This window comes from Salmo trutta, unplaced genomic scaffold (genome assembly GCF_901001165.1).
Source record: "Salmo trutta unplaced genomic scaffold, fSalTru1.1, whole genome shotgun sequence".
In the NCBI taxonomy this organism is placed as follows: domain Eukaryota; kingdom Metazoa; phylum Chordata; class Actinopteri; order Salmoniformes; family Salmonidae; genus Salmo; species Salmo trutta.
In genome coordinates this window covers 371,904-384,403 of record NW_021822178.1, presented here as the reverse complement: position 1 = coordinate 384,403, position 12,500 = coordinate 371,904, and positions in this window count along the sequence as shown.

Here is a 12,500-nt window from a genome sequence, read left to right as displayed (position 1 = left end):
ACCACAACACTACATAAAGAGAGACAACACAACACTACATAGAGACAACACAACACTACATAAAGAGAGACACCACAACACTACATAGAGAGAGACAACACAACACTACATAGAGACACCACAACACTACATAAAGAGAGACACCACAACACTACATAAAGAGAGACAACACAACACTACATAGAGACACCACAACACTACATAAAGAGAGACACCACAGCACTACATAAAGAGAGACAACACAACACTACATAGAGACAACACTACATAAAGAGAGACACCACAACACTACGAAGAGAGAGACAACACAACACTACATAAAGAGAGACAACACAACACTACATAAAGAGAGACAACACAACACTACATAAAGAGAGACAACACAACACTACATAAAGAGAGACAACACTACATAAAGAGAGACAACACTACATAAAGAGAGACTCCACAACACTACATGAAGAGAGACAACACTACATAAAGAGAGACAACACAACACTACATAGAGACAACACAACACTACATAGAGACAACACAACACTACATAGAGACAACACAACACTACATAAAGAAAGACACCACAACACTACATAGAGACAACACAACACTACATAGAGACAACACAACACTACATAAAGAAAGACACCACAACACTACATAAAGAGAGACAACACAACACTACATAAAGAGAGACAACACAACACTACATAGAGACAACACAACACTACATAGAGAGAGACAACACAACACTACATAAAGAGAGACAACACAACACTACATAAAGAGAGACAACACAACACTACATAAAGAGAGACACCACAACACTACATAAAGAGAGACGACACAACACTACATAAAGAGAGACAACACTACATAAAGAGAGACGACACAACACTACATAAAGAGAGACAACACAACACTACATAAAGAGAGACAACACAACACTACATAAAGAGAGACCTAAGACAACACTACATAAAGAGAGACAACACAACACTACATAAAGAGAGACAACACAACACTACATAAAGAGAGACACCACAACACTACATAAAGAGAGACACCACAACACTACATAAAGAGAAACACCACAACACTACATAGAGACAACACAACACTACATAGAGACAACACAACACTACATAAAGAAAGACACCACAACACTACATAAAGAGAGACAACACAACACTACATAAAGAGAGACAACACAACACTACATAGAGACAACACAACACTACATAGAGAGAGACACCACTACATAAAGAGAGACAACACAACACTACATAAAGAGAGACAACACAACACTACATAAAGAGAGACAACACAACACTACATAAAGAGAGACAACACTACATAAAGAGAGACAACACAACACTACATAAAGAGAGACAACACTACATAAAGAGAGACAACACAACACTACATAAAGAGAGACACCACAACACTACATAAAGAGAGACACCACAACACTACATAGAGAGAGACAACACAACACTACATAAAGAGAGACTCCACAACACTACATAAAGAGAGACAACACAACACTACATAAAGAGAGACAACACAACACTACATAAAGAGAGACAACACAGCACTACATAAAGAGAGACACCACAACACTACATAAAGAGAGACGACACTACACTACATAAAGAGAGACAACACAACCCTACATAAAGAGAGACAACACAACACTACATAAAGAGAGACAACACAACACTACATAAAGAGAGACACCACAACACTACATAAAGAGAGACGACACTACACTACATAAAGAGAGACACCACAACACTACATAAAGAGAGACAACACAACACTACATAAAGAGAGACACCACTACACTACATAAAGAGAGACAACACAACACTACATAGAGACAACACAACACTACATAAAGAGAGACACCACAACACTACATAAAGAGAGACAACACAACACTACATAAAGAGAGACACCACAACACTACATAAAGAGAGACACCACAACACTACATAAAGAGAGACAACACTACATAAAGAGAGACAACACTACATAAAGAGAGACAACACTACATAAAGAGAGACAACACAATACTACATAAAGAGAGACACCACAACACTACATAGAGACAACACTACATAAAGAGAGACACCACAACACTACATAGAGAGAGACACCACAACACTACATAAAGAGAGACCTAAGACAACATAACAACATGGTAGCAACACAACATGACAACAACACGGTAGCAACACAACATGGTAGCAGCACAAAACATGGTACAAAAAAATGATTGGGCACAAACAACAGCACAAAGGAGAAGAAGGCAGAGACGACAATACGTCGCGGGAAGCAGACACAACTGTCAGTAAGAGTATCCACGAAGAGATGGAGATAAAACAATCCAGGCCCTTATTAAAAGAGCCTTTGGGGGTTGAGTAGTCAAGTTGAAGCCGCAGTAACGAATTTACTTGTCTTTGATGGCCTTCTCGGTCTTCTTGGGGAGAAGCACTGCCTGGATGTTTTGGCAGCACACCACCCTGAGTGATGGTCAGACCGCCGAGCAGTTTGTTCAGCTCCTCGTCGTTACAGACGGACGGCTGCAGGTGAAGGGGGGGGACGATACGAGTCTACTTTTTTAAAATAAAATATATGGAATACGTAGGATGCTGTTGGATGATCTAGTGTAGATAAAGACTTACTGACCCAGGACATGTTACAGCATCTCTATCCCAGTCTAAATTGACCCAGGACATGTTACAGCCTCTCTCTCCCAGTCTAAACTGACCCAGGACATGTTACAGCATCTCTCTCCCAGTCTAAACTGGCCCAGGACATGTTACAGCATCTCTCTCCCAGTCTAAACTGACCCAGGACATGTTACAGCATCTCTATCCCAGTCTAAACTGGCCCAGGACATGTTACAGCATCTCTCTCCCAGTCTAAACTGACCCAGGACATGTTACAGCATCTCTATCCCAGTCTAAACTGACCCAGGACATGTTACAGCATCTCTCTCCCAGTCTAAACTGACCCAGGACATGTTACAGCATCTCTCTCTCCCAGTCTAAACTGACCCAGGACATGTTACAGCATCTCTCTCCCAGTCTAAACTGACCCAGGATATGTTACAGCATCGTTCTCTCAGTCTAAACTGACCCAGAACATGTTACAGCATCTCTCTCCCAGTCTACACTGACCCAGGACATGTTACAGCATCTCTCTCCCAGTCTAAACTGACCCAGGATATGTTACAGCATCGTTCTCTCAGTCTAAACTGACCCAGAACATGTTACAGCATCTCTCTCCCAGTCTACACTGACCCAGGACATGTTACAGCATCTCTCTCCCAGTCTAAACTGACCCAGGATATGTTACAGCATCTCTATCCCAGTCTACACTGACCCAGGACATGTTACAGCATCTCTCTCTCCCAGTCTAAACTAACCCAGGACATGTTACAGCATCTCTCTCCCAGTCTAAACTGAACCAGGACATGTTACAGCATCTCTCTCCCAGTCTAAAATGACCCAGGACATGTTACAGCATCTCTCTCCCAGTCTACACTGACCCAGGACATGTTACAGCATCTCTATCCCAGTCTAAACTGACCCAGGACATGTTACAGCATCTCTATCCCAGTCTAAACTGACCCAGGACATGTTACAGCATCTCTGTCCCAGTCTAAACTGACCCAGGACATGTTACAGCATCTCTCTCCCAGTCTAAACTGACCCAGGACATGTTACAGCATCTCTCTCCCAGTCTAAACTGACCCAGGACATGTTACAGCATCTCTGTCCCAGTCTAAACTGACCCAGGACATGTTACAGCGTCTCTCTCCCAGTCTAAACTGACCCAGGACATGTTACAGCATCTCTCTCCCAGTCTAAACTGACCCAGGACATGTTACAGCATCTCTCTCCCAGTCTAAACTGACCCTGGACATGTTACAGCATCTCTCTCCCAGTCTAAACTGACCCAGGACATGTTACAGCATCTCTCTCCCAGTCTAAACTGACCCAGGACATGTTACAGCATCTCTCTCCCAGTCTAAACTGACCCAGGACATGTTACAGAATCTCTCTCCCAATCTAAACTGACCCAAGACATGTTACAGCATCTCTATCCCAGTCTAAACTGACCCAGGACATGTTACAGCATCTCTCTCCCAGTCTAAACTGACCCAGGACATGTTACAGCATCTCTCTCCCAGTCTAAACTGACCCAGGACATGTTACAGCATCTCTCTCAATCTAAATCATCTGGATTTGGAAAGAGAGAATGAAGTGTGATTCTGTTTGTCATGTAACACATTTGGAATACAAACAGTTGTCAACAGAATCTTCCAGACCATGTGTGATAACAAGGTAGAAACATAGTGCTTCTCATGTCATAACATAAAGCTATAAATTGTAACATAATGTGTAACTGTGGTGACGTTCAAAAGCAGTTGGAGCTCGGAGGAACTTTGAGATTTACTGTATTTTTTTAAAGCCATCAACAGCAGTTGGAGCTCGGAGGAACTTTGAGATTTACTGTATTTATTTAAAGCCATCAACAGCAGTTAGAGCACGGAGGAACTTTGAGATTTACTGTATTTATTTAAAGTCATCAACAGCAGTTAGAGCTCGGAGGAACTTTGAGATTTACTGTATTTATTTAAAGCCATCAACAGCAGTTGGAGCTCGGAGGAACTTTGAGATTTACTGTATTTATTTAAAGCCATCAACAGCAGTTGGAGCTCAGAGGAACTTTGAGATTTACTGTATTTATTTAAAGCCATCAACAGCAGTTGGAGCTCAGAGGAACTTTGAGATTTACTGTATTTATTTAAAGCCATCAACAGCACTTGGAGCTCGGAGGAACTTTGAGATTTACTGTATTTATTTAAAGCCATCAACAGCAGTTGGAGCTCGGAGGAACTTTGAGATTTACTGTATTTATTTAAAGCCATCAACAGCAGTTGGAGCTCAGAGGAACTTTGAGATTTACTGTATTTATTTAAAGCCATCAACAGCACTTGGAGCTCGGAGGAACTTTGAGATTTACTGTATTTATTTAAAGCCATCAACAGCAAGGTGACTTTGTGGCGTTGTTGAATCCTGCATCCTGTCTGTGGCCTCGGTCCTGATAATAACTTCTAGCATCACTCCATAGGGAGGCCTTTTAAAATGAGTTAATATCACACACAATAAACAGCAGCCTGTATCCCAAAATAAAACCCCATTTAAACCACGCCGACCAACCATATATCACATGTCCTTCACTGCACTACGCTGCTTCAGAGGCCTGACCAGGGGTTTGTTCTGACTGTGTGTGTGTGGTTGTGTGTGTGTGTGTGTGTGTAGTTGTGTGTGGTTGTGTGTGTGTGTGTGTAGTTGTGTGTGTGTGTAGTTGTGTGTGTGGTTGTGTGTGGTTGTGTGTGTGGTCGTGTGTGGTTGTGTGTGTGTGTAGTTGTGTGTGTGGTTGTGTGTGTGGTTGTGTGTGTAGTTGTGTGTGTAGTTGTGTGTGTAGTTGTGTGTGTGGTTGTGTGTGTACTTGTGTGTGTGGTTGTGTGTAGATGTGTGTATGTGTGTGTGTGTGTGTGTGTATATGTGTGTAGTTGTGTGTGTACTTGTGTGTGTGTGCATGTGTGTGACTGTGTGAGTGTGTGTGTGTGTGTGTGTATATGTGTGTAGTTGTGTGTGTACTTGTGTGTGTGTGCATGTGTGTGACTGTGCATGTGTGACTGTGTGTGTGTGGTTGTGTGTGTGTAGTTGTGTGTGCGTGTGTGTACTTGTGTGTGGTTGTGTGTGTGTGTGTGTGTGTGTGTGTTGTTGTGTGTCTCATTGAATGGTGGTGTATATATGGAACACCCATCCAGGTTACCATCTAACCCCCAGCTAGCCTTTATGTTACCATCTAACCCCCAGCTAGCCTCTATGTTACCATCTAACCCCCAGCTAGCCTCTATGTTACCATCTAACCCCCAGCTATCCTCTATGTTACCATCTAACCCCCAGCTAGCCTCTATGTTACCATCTAACCCCCAGCTAGCCTCTATGTTACCATCTAACCCCCAGCTAGCCTCTATGTTACCATCTAACCCCCAGCTAGTCTCTATGTTACCATCTAACCCCCAGCTAGCCTCTATGTTACCATCTAACCCCCAGCTAGCCTCTATGTTACTATCTAACCCCCAGCTATCCTCTATGTTACCATCTAACCCCCAGCTAGCCTCTATGTTACTATCTAACACCCAGCTGGACTCTATGTTACCATCTAACCCCCAGCTAGCCTCTATGTTACCATCTAACCCCCAGCTAGTCTCTATGTTACCATCTAACCCCCAGCTAGCCTCTATGTTACCATCTAAACCCCAGCTAGGCGCTATGTTACTATCTAACCCCCAGCTAGACTCTATGTTACCATCTAACCCCCAGCTAGCCTCTATGTTACCATCTAACCCCCAGCTAGCCTTTATGTTATCATCTAACCCCCAGCTAGCCTCTATGTTACCATCTAACCCCCAGCTAGCCTCTATGTTACCATCTAACCCCCAGCTAGCCTCTATGTTACCATCTAACCCCCAGCTAGCCTCTATGTTACCATCTAACCCCCAGCTAGCCTCTATGTTACCATCTAACCCCCAGCTAGCCTCTATGTTACCATCTAACCCCCAGCTAGCCTCTATGTTACCATCTAACCCCCAGCTAGCCTCTATGTTACCATCTAACCCCCAGCTAGCCTCTATGTTACCATCTAACCCCCAGCTAGTCTCTATGTTACCATCTAACCCCCAGCTAGCCTCTATGTTACCATCTAACCCCCAGCTAGCTTCTATGTTACTATCTAACCCCCAGCTATCCTCTATGTTACCATCTAACCCCCAGCTAGCCTCTATGTTACTATCTAACACCCAGCTGGACTCTATGTTACCATCTAACCCCCAGCTAGCCTCTATGTTACCATCTAACCCCCAGCTAGCCTCTATGTTACCATCTAACCCCCAGCTAGCCTCTATGTTACCATCTAACCCCCAGCTAGCCTCTATGTTACCATCTAACCCCCAGCTAGCCTCTATGTTACCATCTAAACCCCAGCTAGGCGCTATGTTACTATCTAACCCCCAGCTAGACTCTATGTTACCATCTAACCCCCAGCTAGCCTCTATGTTACCATCTAACCCCCAGCTAGCCTTTATGTTATCATCTAACCCCCAGCTAGCCTCTATGTTACCATCTAACCCCCAGCTAGCCTCTATGTTACCATCTAACCCCCAGCTAGCCTCTATGTTACCATCTAACCCCCAGCTAGCCTCTATGTTACCATCTAACCCCTAGCTAGCCTAATGTTACCATCTAACCCCCAGCTAGCCTCTATGTTACCATCTAACCCCCAGCTAGCCTCTATGTTACCATCTAACCCCCAGCTAGCCTCTATTATACCATCTAACCCCCAGCTAGCCTCTATGTTACCATCTAACCCCTAGCTAGCCTAATGTTACCATCTAACCCCAAGCTAGCCTCTATGTTACCATCTAACCCCCAGCTAGCCTCTATGTTACCATCTAACCCCCAGCTAGCCTCTATGTTACCATCTAACCCCCAGCTAGCCTCTATGTTACCATCTAACCCCTAGCTAGCCTCTATGTTACCATCTATCCCCCAGCTAGACTCTATGTTACCATCTAACCCCCAGCTAGCCTCTATGTTACCATCTAACCCCCAGCTAGCCTCTATGTTACCATCTAACCCCCAGCTAGCCTCTATGTTACCATCTAACCCCCAGCTAGCCTCTATGTTACCATCTAACCCCTAGCTAGCCTAATGTTACCATCTAACCCCCAGCTAGCCTCTATGTTACCATCTAACCCCCAGCTAGCCTCTATGTTACCATCTAACCCCCAGCTAGCCTCTATGTTACCATCTAACCCCCAGCTAGCCTCTATGTTACCATCTAACCCCCAGCTAGCCTCTATGTTACCATCTAACCCCCAGCTAGCCTCTATGTTACCATCTAACCCCTAGCTAGCCTAATGTTACCATCTAACCCCAAGCTAGCCTCTATGTTACCATCTAACCCCCAGCTAGCCTCTATGTTACCATCTAAACCCCAGCTAGCCTCTATGTTACCATCTAACCCCCAGCTAGCCTCTATGTTACCATCTAACCCCCAGCTAGCCTCTATGTTACCATCTATCCCCCAGCTAGCCTCTATGTTACCATCTATCCCCCAGCTAGCCTCTATGTTACCATCTAACCCCCAGCTAGCCTCTATGTTACCATCTAACCCCCAGCTAGCCTCTATGTTACCATCTAACCCCCAGCTAGCCTCTATGTTACCATCTAACCCCTAGCTAGGCTCTATGTTACCATCTAACCCCCAGCTAGCCTCTATGTTACCATCTAACCCCCAGCTAGCCTCTATGTTACAATCTAACCCACAGCTAGCCTCTATGTTACCATCTAACCCCTAGCTAGCCTCTATGTTACCATCTAACCTCCAGCTAGCCTCTATGTTACCATCTAACCCCCAGCTAGCCTCTATGTTACCATCTAACCCCTAGCTAGCCTCTATGTTACCATCTATCCCCCAGCTAGCCTCTATGTTACCATCTAACCCCCAGCTAGTCTCTATGTTACCATCTAACCCCCAGCTAGCCTCTATGTTACCATCTAACCCCCAGCTAGCCTCTATGTTACCATCTAACCCCCAGCTAGCCTCTATGTTACCATCTAACCCCTAGCTAGGCTCTATGTTACCATCTAACCCCCAGCTAGCCTCTATGTTACCATCTAACCCCCAGCTAGCCTCTATGTTACAATCTAACCCACAGCTAGCCTCTATGTTACCATCTAACCCCTAGCTAGCCTCTATGTTACCATCTAACCTCCAGCTAGCCTCTATGTTACCATCTAACCCCCAGCTAGCCTCTATGTTACCATCTAACCCCCAGCTAGCCTCTATGTTACCATCTAAACCCCAGCTAGCCTCTATGTTACCATCTAACCCCCAGCTAGCCTCTATGTTACCATCTAACCCCCAGCTAGCCTCTATGTTACCATCTAACCCCCAGCTAGCCTCTATGTTACCATCTAACCCCCAGCTAGCCTCTATGTTACCATCTAACCCCTAGCTAGCCTCTATGTTACCATCTAACCCCTAGCTAGCCTCTATGTTACCATCTAACCCCCAGCTAGCCTCTATGCTGTTAGGTTATGAGATGTGTTCTAACAACATCCTTCCTGTGTGTGTGTGTGTGTGTGTGTGTGTGTGTGTGTGTGTGTGTGTGTGTGTGTGTGTGTGTGTGTGTGTGTGTGTGTGTCTTTTCTTCCTCTCTCAGACCCCAGTGTTGATAGATGATGATGGTTTGTGAGTCCAAGGCCAACGATGCCCTGGTTGATTTGTCAGGATGAATGTGACACTGGAATAATGTGAAGTCATCAGAGTAATGAGGTGACGCTGCCCCCCCCCCCCCCCCCCCCCCCCATCTGTATCTGTTTGTCTGCTTCCTGTCTCACCAGACGCAGGCCACCACCTTCCATTCACCATTACAACCTGCTGTAAACCCCACTAGAGAGATCACTAGATCCATCCAACTAACAACATATCAGAGATTTACCTTTACACCCAGGTCTGAGACACAGACAACTCCTGCTGTAAACCCCAACATATCAGAGATTTACATTTACACCCAGGTCTGAGACACAGACAACTCCTGCTGTAAACCCCAACATATCAGAGATTTACCTTTACACCCAGGTCTGAGACACAGACAACTCCTGCTGTAAACCCCAACATATCAGAGATTTACCTTTACACCCAGGTCTGAGACACAGACAACTCCTGCTGTAAACCCCAACATATCAGAGATTTACCTTTACACCCAGGTCTGAGACACAGACAACTCCTGCTGTAAACCCCAACATATCAGAGATTCACATTTACACCCAGGTCTGAGACACAGACAACTCCTGCTGTAAACCCCAACATATCAGAGATTTATCTTTACACCCAGGTCTGCACTAGAGATCACTAGAGACATCCAATTTAACAACATATCAGAGTGTGTTATGATGACGTTCTGTCTAGTTTTCTCTCATTGTAATTCATAGATGACCAACATTGAAATGTTTCATTTTCAACCTGACTAAGAAAATGATAGTGTTGAACTTTTCAGATTTTTTAAAGTTTTGCCTTTCTCACAAAAGGCTGGCATGATTGAAGAGAATAAACTGAACGTCCAGCCTCTGAGTCACCAAAAACCTGTCGCTTTCAGATCAGGAAGAAGCAAACTAACACAACTGCGAAACTAGACAAACCGGACAAAAGAAGAAACAAGGAGAGAGGAGTTTTATACACATAATACATATTGATTAGTGTTTAATATATAGATCATGTTATATTGATTAGTGTTTAATACACATCATGTTATATTGATTAGTGTTTAATATATAGATCATGTTATATTGATTAGTGTTTAATATATAGATCATGTTATATTGATTAGTGTTTAATATATAGATCATGTTATATTGATTAGTGTTTAATATATAGATCATGTTATATTGATTAGTGTTTAATATATAGATCATGTTATATTGATTAGTGTTTAATACACATCATGTTATATTGATTAGTGTTTAATATATAGATCATGTTACATTGATTAGTGTTTAATATATAGATCATGTTATATTGATTAGTGTTTAATATATAGATCATGTTATATTGATTAGTGTTTAATATATAGATCATGTTATATTGATTAGTGTTTAATACACATCATGTTATATTGATTAGTGTTTAATATATAGATCATGTTATATTGATTAGTGTTTAATATATACATCATGTTAAATTGATTAGTGTTTAATATACACATCATGTTATATTGATTAGTGTTTAATACACATCATGTTATATTGATTAGTGTTTAATACACATCATGTTATATTGATTAGTGTTTAATATATAGATCATGTTATATTGATTAGTGTTTAATACACATCATGTTATATTGATTAGTGTTTAATATATACATCATGTTATATTGATTAGTGTTTAATACACATCATGTTATATTGATTAGTGTTTAATATATACATCATGTTATATTGATTAGTGTTTAATATATACATCATGTTATATTGATTAGTGTTTAATACACATCATGTTATATTGATTAGTGTTTAATACACATCATGTTATATTGATTAGTGTTTAATACACATCATGTTATATTGATTAGTGTTTAATACACATCAATGTAAATGTAAAATCATGTTATATTGATTAGTGTTTAATACACCATGTTATATTGATTAGTGTTTAAAATACATCATGTTATATTGATTAGTGTTTAATACACATCATGTTATATTGATTAGTGTTTAAAATACATCATGTTATATTGATTAGTGTTTAATATACATCATGTTTATATTGATTAGTGTTTAATATACACATCATGTTATATTGATTAGTGTTTAATACACATCTCATGTTATATTGATTAGTGTTTAATATACATCTCATGTTATATTGATTAGTGTTTAATACACATCTCTTGTTATATTGATTAGTGTTTAATATATAGATCATGTTATATTGATTAGTGTTTAATATATACATCATGTTATATTGATTAGTGTTTAATATATAGATCATGTTATATTGATTAGTGTTTAATATACATCATGTTATATTGATTAGTGTTTAATATACATCATGTTATATTGATTAGTGTTTAATATATAGATCATGTTATATTGATTAGTGTTTAATATACATCAAGTTATATTGATTAGTGTTTAATATATAGATCATGTTATATTGATTAGTGTTTAATATATAGATCATGTGATATTGATTAGTGTTTAATACACATCATGTTATATTGATTAGTGTTTAATATATAGATCATGTTATATTGATTAGTGTTTAATATACATCATGTTATATTGATTAGTGTTTAATATACATCATGTTATATTGATTAGTGTTTAATATACATCATGTTATATTGATTAGTGTTTAATACACATCATGTTATATTGATTAGTGTTTAATACACATCTAATGTTATATTGATTAGTGTTTAATATACATCTCATGTTATATTGATTAGTGTTTAATATTAGTGTTTAATATACATCATGTTATATTGATTAGTGTTTAATATACATCATGTTATATTGATTAGTGTTTAATATACATCTCATGTTATATTGATTAGTGTTTAATATATAGATCATGTTATATTGATTAGTGTTTAATACACATGTCATGTTATATTGATTAGTGTTTAATACACATCTCATGTTATATTGATTAGTGTTTAATATATAGATCATGTTATATTGATTAGTGTTTAATATATAGATCATGTTATATTGATTAGTGTTTAATACACATCTAATGTTATATTGATTAGTGTTTAATATACATCTCATGTTATATTGATTAGTGTTTAATATTAGTGTTTAATATACATCATGTTATATTGATTAGTGTTTAATATACATCTC